Genomic DNA, 12,786 nt, shown 5'->3' on the forward strand with positions numbered 1-12,786 from the left:
AAAGATCATTGTTAAATGGTAGAGCAAGCAGCACAATGAATGCTCTCTCTCCTAGTTAAGATGCTCTTAGTGTTAAGAGGCTTCTGGGAAACCCACCGCAGTATTTTACAGAGGCAGATAGACTGCTGTGTTGAATATAGATTTTTGACTGATCAGCTGGCAAACAACACAGAGTAAAATTCTCAGTGTGTTGTGTGACGCATCAGCAAATGATTAAGCTCTTTACATAATATAGTAGCGATAGTCGCTTTTATTCGTTATAGTTATACACTTAACTCCCTGGTTACTAAAAACATCGAAAGAAGGACTTGAAATGAGGAGCAGTTAATACAAACCATTCTAAAGCCACAGTTTAAAACACACAAATGCAACTAATTAAAAAAACAGTCACAGTACAAAAGAGAACTTGAAGGCAGGATTAGTAAAAGTAGAAAATATTTTAAATCTACAATTTAACACACAAATGTAATTAGTTTGGGTTTTGTGGGTGAAACATCCAAGGGGGGGAAGGAACAATAAGTGGTGGTACATATTTACTGACCGACTAGTGGCCTAGTGGTAGCGTGTCCGCCTCTCGATCGGGAGATCGTGAGTTCTATTCACGGTCGGGTCATACCAAAGACCATCATAAAAATGGTACCTACTGCCATCTGGCAAGGCATGCTGCAATACAGATGTGCATGGGGAGTTAAACTCTCGGGGTTAACCCTAGCTATGTCGAGAGGCCGAGGGCTACGGAAACGGAGATCGGCGCCGCCCGATGCGCCACATACAGAGTTGGGCCTGGTTAGTACTTGAGTGGGAGACTGCCTAGGAATACCAGGTACTGTAAGGCGTGGGAAGGACTTTGACTTTTGACATATTTACTGAAACTAATATTTGAAAAGTTGGATTATGTTCAGAAACTAAAATGTCTGTACGTTACAATGTCCTTAGCTGGAAAAAAGTTACATTTTAGGAAAAAGGTCATACTCAAAACACACTTTCACCTTTAAAACTAGATGCACAACTGTGAATTAGTGGGACAAAGTCCTGATCAAAGATCAAGAATGACCACACATTAATCACCGGCACATAACTGTAGGTGTGAGTGTGAATGGTTGTCTGTGTCTATGTGTCAGCCCTGTGATGACCTGGCGACTTGTCCAGGGTGTACCCCGCCTTTCGCCCATAGGCTCCAGCTTGCCTGCGACCCTGTAGAACAGGATAAAGCGGCTAGAGATAATGAGATGAGACATAACAGCAGTCCTAATGCAAACCCGGATTACAGTGGGACATTGGTGCGGATGATTTACACTCCACAAGATGATCACAGTGTGCAGGATGTAGTGGGAGTCAGGGTGCGATTATGCATCAATGTCTTGTGCTTTAATGCACGGTCATGAAGATTAGTTTTCATAGCAGTTCACAACCCTGGTGCTCTTATACATCTTCAACTAATCAGTTGTGTTGAAGAGAGAGAGAGAGAGAACAGATGAAAACACTGCAGTGTGCAGGACCGGGGTAGCCGAGCCGAGCCCAGTCCAGCCCAGGATTACAAACCTGTGGACGCGTAAACAGCTTCAGCCTCAGAGGAAAGCTTAGGACATTACTTATTCATCATTCACGTGAACTGAATTAGCTACTACCTGCCTGCTCTGTGCCTATGCACCGACTGTAGCTTAGTTCTGCAACAAAAAAGTCACCGTATTTCTTGTAAATTATCACCAAACTAATCCAAACTGAATAAAAGCGTGTGAAACGACACAAGCCCAGTGTGAAAACAGGCCTGGCTAGGTACTGTATGTCCTGATGGCTAGCCTAGCAACACTGCACTTCAGCGGCCTTTTAGACCTTAACTCCGAATTAGGAAACCAACAAGTAAACAGCCAGGTTAACTATTTGTTTTGATTCGTTTCTAAAGACTGCTCGCCAAAATACAGATATTTTGTCAAACGCAGGTAGCAAATCCTCCAGCCGGTTAGCTGGGTTAGCCTAGCCGGGCCGTGCTTACCTGTGCAGAGAGAAGAATGCACTCCTGTGCGTCTCGCGCTCCGATCTCAGCTCCTGGGGCGCAACTTTACGCTTTTAAAAGCCCATGGCGGCCTGCACGATTATATGCAGCTTTAGTGACTGAATTTATGGTTTCCTTTACAATGTAAAAATACAAATGCGAAGCAAAGCCGAAGACAGAGCGCCGGCCGGCCCTTTGTTCCCCGCACAGGGCATGAACAATAGCACACAGCGCTCGCGCTGCCGCTGCTGCCTCTCTCGCGCGCGCGCTCGCTCACTCTCTCTCCTGCTCCTTGTATACCCCTCTCTCTCACTCTCTCTCTCCTGCTCCTTGTATACCCCTCTCTCTCACTCTCGCTCTCTCCTGCTCCTTGTATACCCCTCTCTCTCACTCTCTCTCTCCTGCTCCTTGTATACCCCTCTCTCTCACTCTCGCTCTCTCCTGCTCCTTGTATACCCCTCTCTCTCACTCTCTCTCTCTCCTGCTCCTTGTATACCCCTCTCTCTCACTCTCTCTCTCCTGCTCCTTGTATACCCCTCTCTCTCTCTCTCCTGCTCCTTGTATACCCCTCTCTCTCTCTCTCCTGCTCCTTGTATACCCCTCTCTCTCACTCTCTCTCTCTCCTGCTCCTTGTATACCCCTCTCTCTCACTCTCTCTCTCCTGCTCCTTGTATACCCCTCTCTCTCACTCTCTCCTGCTCCTTGTAAAACCCTCTCTCTCACTCTCTCCTGCTCCTTGTATACCCCTCTCTCTCACTCTCTCTCTCCTGCTCCTTGTATACCCCTCTCTCTCACTCTCTCTCTCCTGCTCCTTGTATACCCCTCTCTCTCACTCTCTCTCTCCTGCTCCTTGTATACCCCTCTCTCTCACTCTCTCTCTCTCCTGCTCCTTGTATACCCCTCTCTCTCTCTCTCCTGCTCCTTGTATACCCCTCTCTCTCTCTCTCCTGCTCCTTGTATACCCCTCTCTCTCACTCTCTCTCTCTCCTGCTCCTTGTATACCCCTCTCTCTCACTCTCTCTCTCCTGCTCCTTGTATACCCCTCTCTCTCACTCTCTCTCTCCTGCTCCTTGTATACCCCTCTCTCTCACTCTCTCTCTCCTGCTCCTTGTATACCCCTCTCTCTCACTCTCTCTCTCTCCTGCTCCTTGTATACCCCTCTCTCTCACTCTCTCTCTCTCCTGCTCCTTGTATACCCCTCTCTCTCACTCTCTCTCTCTCCTGCTCCTTGTATACCCCTCTCTCTCACTCTCTCTCTCTCCTGCTCCTTGTATACCCCTCTCTCTCACTCTCTCTCTCCTGCTCCTTGTATACCCCTCTCTCTCACTCTCTCTCTCTCCTGCTCCTTGTATACCCCTCTCTCTCACTCTCTCTCTCTCCTGCTCCTTGTATACCCCTCTCTCTCACTCTCTCTCTCTCCTGCTCCTTGTATACCCCTCTCTCTCTCCTGCTCCTTGTATACCCCTCTCTCTCACTCTCTCTCTCTCCTGCTCCTTGTATACCCCTCTCTCTCACTCTCTCTCTCTCCTGCTCCTTGTATACCCCTCTCTCTCACTCTCTCTCTCTCCTGCTCCTTGTATACCCCTCTCTCTCACTCTCTCTCTCTCCTGCTCCTTGTATACCCCTCTCTCTCACTCTCTCTCTCTCCTGCTCCTTGTATACCCCTCTCTCTCACTCTCTCTCTCTCCTGCTCCTTGTATACCCCTCTCTCTCACTCTCTCTCTCTCCTGCTCCTTGTATACCCCTCTCTCTCACTCTCTCTCTCTCCTGCTCCTTGTATACCCCTCTCTCTCACTCTCTCTCTCTCCTGCTCCTTGTATACCCCTCTCTCTCACTCTCTCTCTCTCCTGCTCCTTGTATACCCCTCTCTCTCACTCTCTCTCTCTCCTGCTCCTTGTATACCCCTCTCTCTCACTCTCTCTCTCTCCTGCTCCTTGTATACCCCTCTCTCTCACTCTCTCTCTCTCCTGCTCCTTGTATACCCCTCTCGCTCACTCTCTCTCTCCTGCTCCTTGTATACCCCTCTCACTCACTCACTCTCTCCTGCTCCTTGTATACCCCTCTCCCTCTCTCACTCACTCTCTCTCCTGCTCCTTGTATACCCCTCTCTCTCACTCTCTCTCTCCTGCTCCTTGTATACCCCTCTCGCTCACTCTCTCTCTCCTGCTCCTTGTATACCCCTCTCTCTCACTCTCTCTCTCTCCTGCTCTTTGTATACCCCTCTCTCTCACTCTCTCTCTCCTGCTCCTTGTATACCCCTCACTCTCTCTCTCCTGCTCCTTGTATACCCCTCACTCTCTCTCTCCTGCTCCTTGTATACCCCTCACTCTCTCTCTCCTGCTCCTTGTATACCCCTCTCTCTCTCACTCTCTCTCTCCTGCTCCTTGTATACCCCTCACTCTCTCTCTCTCTCTCCTGCTCCTTGTATACCCCTCACTCTCTCTCTCTCCTGCTCCTTGTATACCCCTCACTCTCTCTCTCTCCTGCTCCTTGTATACCTCTCTCTCTCTCTCACTCCTGCTCCTTGTATACCCCTCACTCTCTCTCTCTCCTGCTCCTTGTATACCCCTCACTCTCTCTCTCTCTCCTGCTCCTTGTATACCCCTCACTCTCTCTCTCTCTCTCCTGCTCCTTGTATACCCCTCACTCTCTCTCCTGCTCCTTGTATACCCCTCTCTCTCTCTCCTGCTCCTTGTATACCCCTCTCTCTCTCTCCTGCTCCTTGTATACCCCTCACTCTCTCTCTCCTGCTCCTTGTATACCCCTCACTCTCTCTCTCTCTCCTGCTCCTTGTATACCCCTCACTCTCTCTCTCTCTCTCCTGCTCCTTGTATACCCCTCTCTCTCTCTCCTGCTCCTTGTATACCCCTCTCTCTCTCTCCTGCTCCTTGTATACCCCTCTCTCTCTCTCCTGCTCCTTGTATACCCCTCACTCTCTCTCTCCTGCTCCTTGTATACCCCTCTCGCTCACTCTCTCTCTCCTGCTCCTTGTATACCCCTCTCTCTCTCTCCTGCTCCTTGTATACCCCTCTCTCTCTCTCCTGCTCCTTGTATACCCCTCACTCTCTCTCCTGCTCCTTGTATACCCCTCTCTCTCTCTCCTGCTCCTTGTATACCCCTCTCTCTCTCTCCTGCTCCTTGTATACCCCTCTCTCTCTCTCTCCTGCTCCTTGTATACCCCTCTCTCTCTCTCCTGCTCCTTGTATACCCCTCACTCTCTCTCCTGCTCCTTGTATACCCCTCTCTCTCTCTCCTGCTCCTTGTATACCCCTCACTCTCTCTCCTGCTCCTTGTATACCCCTCACTCTCTCTCCTGCTCCTTGTATACCCCTCACTCTCTCTCCTGCTCCTTGTATACCCCTCTCTCTCTCTCCTGCTCCTTGTATACCCCTCACTCTCTCTCCTGCTCCTTGTATACCCCTCACTCTCTCTCCTGCTCCTTGTATACCCCTCACTCTCTCTCCTGCTCCTTGTATACCCCTCTCTCTCTCTCCTGCTCCTTGTATACCCCTCACTCTCTCTCTCCTGCTCCTTGTATACCCCTCTCTCTCACTCTCTCTCTCCTGCTCCTTGTATACCCCTCACTCTCTCTCTCCTGCTCCTTGTATACCCCTCACTCTCTCTCTCCTGCTCCTTGTATACCCCTCACTCTCTCTCTCCTGCTCCTTGTATACCCCTCACTCTCTCTCCTGCTCCTTGTATACCCCTCACTCTCTCTCCTGCTCCTTGTATACCCCTCACTCTCTCTCCTGCTCCTTGTATACCCCTCTCTCTCTCTCCTGCTCCTTGTATACCCCTCACTCTCTCTCTCCTGCTCCTTGTATACCCCTCTCTCTCACTCTCTCTCTCCTGCTCCTTGTATACCCCTCACTCTCTCTCTCCTGCTCCTTGTATACCCCTCTCTCTCTCACTCTCTCTCTCCTGCTCCTTGTATACCCCTCACTCTCTCTCTCTCTCCTGCTCCTTGTATACCCCTCACTCTCTCTCTCCTGCTCCTTGTATACCCCTCTCTCTCTCACTCTCTCTCTCCTGCTCCTTGTATACCCCTCTCTCACTCACTCTCTCCTGCTCCTTGTATACCCCTCTCTCACTCACTCTCTCCTGCTCCTTGTATACCCCTCTCTCACTCACTCTCTCCTGCTCCTTGTATACCCCTCTCTCTCTCTCCTGCTCCTTGTATACCCCTCACTCTCTCTCCTGCTCCTTGTATACCCCTCTCTCTCTCTCCTGCTCCTTGTATACCCCTCACTCTCTCTCTCCTGCTCCTTGTATACCCCTCTCGCTCACTCTCTCTCTCCTGCTCCTTGTATACCCCTCTCTCTCTCTCCTGCTCCTTGTATACCCCTCTCTCTCTCTCCTGCTCCTTGTATACCCCTCTCTCTCTCTCCTGCTCCTTGTATACCCCTCACTCTCTCTCCTGCTCCTTGTATACCCCTCACTCTCTCTCCTGCTCCTTGTATACCCCTCTCTCTCTCTCCTGCTCCTTGTATACCCCTCTCTCTCTCTCCTGCTCCTTGTATACCCCTCTCTCTCTCTCCTGCTCCTTGTATACCCCTCACTCTCTCTCCTGCTCCTTGTATACCCCTCTCTCTCTCTCCTGCTCCTTGTATACCCCTCACTCTCTCTCCTGCTCCTTGTATACCCCTCACTCTCTCTCCTGCTCCTTGTATACCCCTCACTCTCTCTCCTGCTCCTTGTATACCCCTCTCTCTCTCTCCTGCTCCTTGTATACCCCTCACTCTCTCTCTCCTGCTCCTTGTATACCCCTCTCTCTCTCACTCTCTCTCTCCTGCTCCTTGTATACCCCTCTCTCACTCACTCTCTCCTGCTCCTTGTATACCCCTCTCTCACTCACTCTCTCTCCTGCTCCTTGTATACCCCTCTCTCTCTCTCCTGCTCCTTGTATACCCCTCTCTCTCTCTCCTGCTCCTTGTATACCCCTCTCTCTCTCTCCTGCTCCTTGTATACCCCTCACACTCTCTCCTGCTCCTTGTATACCCCTCACACTCTCTCTCCTGCTCCTTGTATACCCCTCTCTCTCACTCTCTCTCTCCTGCTCCTTGTATACCCCTCACTCTCTCTCTCCTGCTCCTTGTATACCCCTCACTCTCTCTCTCCTGCTCCTTGTATACCCCTCACTCTCTCTCCTGCTCCTTGTATACCCCTCACTCTCTCTCCTGCTCCTTGTATACCCCTCTCTCTCTCTCTCCTGCTCCTTGTATACCCCTCTCTCTCTCTCCTGCTCCTTGTATACCCCTCACTCTCTCTCTCCTGCTCCTTGTATACCCCTCTCTCTCACTCTCTCTCTCCTGCTCCTTGTATACCCCTCACTCTCTCTCTCCTGCTCCTTGTATACCCCTCTCTCTCTCACTCTCTCTCTCCTGCTCCTTGTATACCCCTCACTCTCTCTCTCTCTCCTGCTCCTTGTATACCCCTCACTCTCTCTCTCCTGCTCCTTGTATACCCCTCTCTCTCTCACTCTCTCTCTCCTGCTCCTTGTATACCCCTCTCTCACTCACTCTCTCCTGCTCCTTGTATACCCCTCTCTCACTCACTCTCTCCTGCTCCTTGTATACCCCTCTCTCTCTCTCCTGCTCCTTGTATACCCCTCTCTCTCTCACTCTCTCTCTCCTGCTCCTTGTATACCCCTCACTCTCTCTCTCTCTCCTGCTCCTTGTATACCCCTCACTCTCTCTCTCTCCTGCTCCTTGTATACCCCTCACTCTCTCTCTCTCCTGCTCCTTGTATACCTCTCTCTCTCTCTCTCTCACTCCTGCTCCTTGTATACCCCTCACTCTCTCTCCTGCTCCTTGTATACCCCTCACTCTCTCTCCTGCTCCTTGTATACCCCTCACTCTCTCTCCTGCTCCTTGTATACCCCTCACTCTCTCTCCTGCTCCTTGTATACCCCTCACTCTCTCTCCTGCTCCTTGTATACCCCTCACTCTCTCTCCTGCTCCTTGTATACCCCTCACTCTCTCTCCTGCTCCTTGTATACCCCTCTCTCTCTCTCCTGCTCCTTGTATACCCCTCACTCTCTCTCCTGCTCCTTGTATACCCCTCTCTCTCTCTCCTGCTCCTTGTATACCCCTCACTCTCTCTCCTGCTCCTTGTATACCCCTCACTCTCTCTCCTGCTCCTTGTATACCCCTCTCTCTCTCTCTTGCTCCTTGTATACCCCTCACTCTCTCTCTCCTGCTCCTTGTATACCCCTCTCTCTCTCACTCTCTCTCTCCTGCTCCTTGTATACCCCTCTCTCACTCACTCTCTCCTGCTCCTTGTATACCCCTCTCTCACTCACTCTCTCTCCTGCTCCTTGTATACCCCTCTCTCTCTCTCCTGCTCCTTGTATACCCCTCACTCTCTCTCCTGCTCCTTGTATACCCCTCTCTCTCTCTCCTGCTCCTTGTATACCCCTCACTCTCTCTCCTGCTCCTTGTATACCCCTCACTCTCTCTCCTGCTCCTTGTATACCCCTCTCTCTCTCTCCTGCTCCTTGTATACCCCTCACTCTCTCTCTCCTGCTCCTTGTATACCCCTCTCTCTCTCACTCTCTCTCTCCTGCTCCTTGTATACCCCTCTCTCACTCACTCTCTCCTGCTCCTTGTATACCCCTCTCTCTCTCTCCTGCTCCTTGTATACCCCTCTCTCTCTCACTCTCTCTCTCCTGCTCCTTGTATACCCCTCACTCTCTCTCTCCTGCTCCTTGTATACCCCTCACTCTCTCTCTCTCCTGCTCCTTGTATACCCCTCACTCTCTCTCTCTCCTGCTCCTTGTATACCTCTCTCTCTCTCTCACTCCTGCTCCTTGTATACCCCTCACTCTCTCTCCTGCTCCTTGTATACCCCTCACTCTCTCTCCTGCTCCTTGTATACCCCTCACTCTCTCTCCTGCTCCTTGTATACCCCTCACTCTCTCTCCTGCTCCTTGTATACCCCTCACTCTCTCTCCTGCTCCTTGTATACCCCTCACTCTCTCTCCTGCTCCTTGTATACCCCTCTCTCTCTCTCCTGCTCCTTGTATACCCCTCACTCTCTCTCCTGCTCCTTGTATACCCCTCTCTCTCTCTCCTGCTCCTTGTATACCCCTCACTCTCTCTCCTGCTCCTTGTATACCCCTCACTCTCTCTCCTGCTCCTTGTATACCCCTCTCTCTCTCTCCTGCTCCTTGTATACCCCTCACTCTCTCTCCTGCTCCTTGTATACCCCTCACTCTCTCTCCTGCTCCTTGTATACCCCTCTCTCTCTCTCCTGCTCCTTGTATACCCCTCACTCTCTCTCCTGCTCCTTGTATACCCCTCACTCTCTCTCCTGCTCCTTGTATACCCCTCTCTCTCTCTCCTGCTCCTTGTATACCCCTCACTCTCTCTCCTGCTCCTTGTATACCCCTCTCTCTCTCTCCTGCTCCTTGTATACCCCTCACTCTCTCTCCTGCTCCTTGTATACCCCTCACTCTCTCTCCTGCTCCTTGTATACCCCTCTCTCTCTCACTCTCTCTCTCCTGCTCCTTGTATACCCCTCTCTCACTCACTCTCTCCTGCTCCTTGTATACCCCTCTCTCACTCACTCTCTCTCCTGCTCCTTGTATACCCCTCTCTCTCTCTCCTGCTCCTTGTATACCCCTCACTCTCTCTCCTGCTCCTTGTATACCCCTCACTCTCTCTCCTGCTCCTTGTATACCCCTCACTCTCTCTCTCCTGCTCCTTGTATACCCCTCACTCTCTCTCTCTCTCCTGCTCCTTGTATACCTCTCTCTCTCTCTCTCTCACTCCTGCTCCTTGTATACCCCTCACTCTCTCTCTCCTGCTCCTTGTATACCCCTCTCTCTCTCTCCTGCTCCTTGTATACCCCTCACTCTCTCTCCTGCTCCTTGTATACCCCTCACTCTCTCTCCTGCTCCTTGTATACCCCTCACTCTCTCTCCTGCTCCTTGTATACCCCTCACTCTCTCTCCTGCTCCTTGTATACCCCTCACTCTCTCTCACTCTCTCCTGCTCCTTGTAGACCTCTCTCTCTCTCCTGCTCCTTGTAGACCTCTCTCTCTCTCCTGCTCCTTGTAGACCTCTCTCTCTCTCCTGCTCCTTGTAGACCTCTCTCTCTCTCCTGCTCCTTGTAGACCTCTCTCTCTCTCCTGCTCCTTGTAGACCTCTCTCCCTCCTGCTCCTTGTAGACCTCTCTCCCTCCTGCTCCTTGTAGACCTCTCTCCCTCCTGCTCCTTGTAGACCTCTCTCCCTCCTGCTCCTTGTAGACCTCTCTCCCTCCTGCTCCTTGTAGACCTCTCTCCCTCCTGCTCCTTGTAGACCTCTCTCCCTCCTGCTCCTTGTAGACCTCTCTCCCTCCTGCTCCTTGTAGACCTCTCTCCCTCCTGCTCCTTGTATACCCCTCACACTCTCTCCTGCTCCTTGTATACCCCTCACTCTCTCTCCTGCTCCTTGTATACCCCTCTCTCTCTCACTCTCTCCTGCTCCTTGTAGACCTCTCTCCCTCCTGCTCCTTGTAGACCTCTCTCCCTCCTGCTCCTTGTATACCCCTCACTCTCTCTCCTGCTCCTTGTATACCCCTCACTCTCTCTCCTGCTCCTTGTATACCCCTCTCTCTCTCTCCTGCTCCTTGTATACCCCTCTCTCTCTCACTCTCTCCTGCTCCTTGTAGACCTCTCTCCCTCCTGCTCCTTGTAGACCTCTCTCCCTCCTGCTCCTTGTATACCCCTCACTCTCTCTCCTGCTCCTTGTATACCCCTCACTCTCTCTCTCTCTCTCTCCTGCTTCTTGTAGACCTCTCTCTCTCTCCTGCTCCTTGTAGACCTCTCTCTCCCCTGCTCCTTGTATACTTCTCTCACTTTCTCTTCCTGCTTCATACCACCTCCTACTCCACTGTGCATCATCACCCCCTTTGCATTCCCTGCAAACCTAAATCCCCCCCCAGGAGCTAGACCACACACAGCCCTCCCTTTGCAACAGTTTTGCTCCATCTGCAGCATGCGTAAACTTACTACTTTATAGTCAGGAATCATGAACGGGCCCTAATTTGCTTTACTTTTGCCAAATGGATTAAAATCCAGAAATCTGTGAATTCTGCACTATCCGGCTCCGAGCGCATACAAGTAACAAGAACAGGTAACAAATAACTGTGAGCTGTAAAGTGATGAGCAGCCCAGATCTGATTGGGCTATTATTATTATTATTATTATTATTATTATAAACTCCTACTGGAACACAGTAGGTTTCTCTTTGGATCCGTGAAGTTACTTCAGGAAGTGTCCATGAAGATTTTGTTTTTTTCAAAGCAATGCTTACAAATTCTACAGGTTAAAACTTTTAAAGCATCTATAACTACTGTACTGTTCTAGTCGACACTAACACTGGACATGCCATGCCATACCATGCCAGTTTCCTACCAACTGCACTTGTTATTCTGCTTTGTCCCTTATGCTGTGTATGTCTTCATGCTGTAAGGAATAATGCATTGCTGTCTTTTTTAGTTGAATGTTGGATAGGTGTCATACTGTCTTCAGGCTGTGAATACTGTATGTCTGCATTGTTTGTAGTCTTGAGCTACATACAAGTAAGAATTTCAATGTTGTGTGTGATTTTCTTTTGCCAAATGGGTTAAAGCCCAGAAATCAATGGCTTGTGTATCTTGCAGACTCGTGACTTTGAGTGCATACAAGTAAAAAGGACAGTTAAAATCTAACCGTGACCTGTTCTTTGATGAGCAGCCCAGATCTGATTTGTCTTTTATCAATATAAACTCCTATTTGAACACAATAAATGGGTTTCTATTTGGGTCTGTTACTTTAGTGCAGGGAGTTCGTGTCCAGATTGTCAAATAATACCTTTTTGAAAATGGAATACCTAAAACTTCCATAGGTTAAAGCATTTAAAACAGTTTTGTTACTGTACTGGACTGGACTAATTTTAACTTGCACATACCAAACTCTTAATTGCACATGCCACTTTCTACATTGCCCATGTTATTCTACTTTGCCTCTTAAATTTTACAATCCATGTCTCATTAATTCATTCTTCAGTATCCTGGTCAGGGTCAAGTTGAATAACTGCTTTATCCTGGTCAGGGTCAAGGTGAATCCTGGACCAATCCTGGCAACACTGGACACAAGGCAAGAATTCACCCTGGATGGGATGGTGGTCCAGTGCAGGGCAACATTCACACACTAATTCACAATTATGGGCCATTTAGTATTGCCTATCCATCTGCACACATTTTGGACAGTGAGGGGAAATGAAGAACCTGGAGAAAATCCTCACAAAGACAAATAACCCAAAGACAGGATCAAACCCAAGACTTAGAAGTTGTGGGATGGCAATGCTATCCACTGTGTCACCAGACCTCTCATGCAAGACTTCTTGCTGTATGGAAAAATGTAGCACGGTGTAGCACGGTCGCCTCACAGCAAGAAGGTTCCGGGTTCGAACCCAGCGACCAGCGAGGGCCTTTCTGTGTGGAGTTTGCATGTTCTCCCCGTGTCTGCGTGGGTTTCCTCTGGGTGCTCCGGTTTCCCTCACAGTCCAAAGACATGCAGTTAGGTTAACGTGGGGTGGCCTTGGGCTGAAGTGCCCTTGAGCAAGGTACCTAACCCCTGACTGCTCCCCGGGCGCTCTAGCGTGGCTACCCACTGCTCTGGGTGGGTGGGTGGGTGTGTGCGTGTGTTCACTGCTTCAGATGGGTTAAACGCAAAGGATGAATTTCACTGTGCTTGAAGTGTGCATGTGACAAATAAAGGTTTCTTCTTTCTTCTTCTGTGGTTGAATGTTGGATTGGTGTCGTATTGT

At 50.2% G+C, this 12,786-nt stretch overlaps 1 protein-coding gene across 8 annotated transcripts in view; it reads right to left on the reverse strand.

Moving 5' to 3' along the window:
• ldb1a (LIM domain binding 1a) overlaps positions 1-12,786 on the reverse strand; it is a 48,517-nt gene that overhangs the window by 14,305 nt on the left and 21,426 nt on the right. Inside the window, exon 1 of one of the 8 annotated variants that reach the window (XM_060926006.1) lies at positions 1,994-2,264. The exons of the other annotated variants lie outside the window; for them this stretch is intronic. The gene's annotated coding sequence lies outside the window, so the exon portion shown is untranslated. Of the gene's footprint in view, positions 1-1,993; positions 2,265-12,786 lie in introns of those variants that run through there. 8 annotated transcript variants of the gene reach the window in all.

This window comes from Neoarius graeffei, chromosome 7, assembly GCF_027579695.1.
Source record: "Neoarius graeffei isolate fNeoGra1 chromosome 7, fNeoGra1.pri, whole genome shotgun sequence".
In the NCBI taxonomy this organism is placed as follows: Eukaryota; Metazoa; Chordata; class Actinopteri; order Siluriformes; family Ariidae; genus Neoarius; species Neoarius graeffei.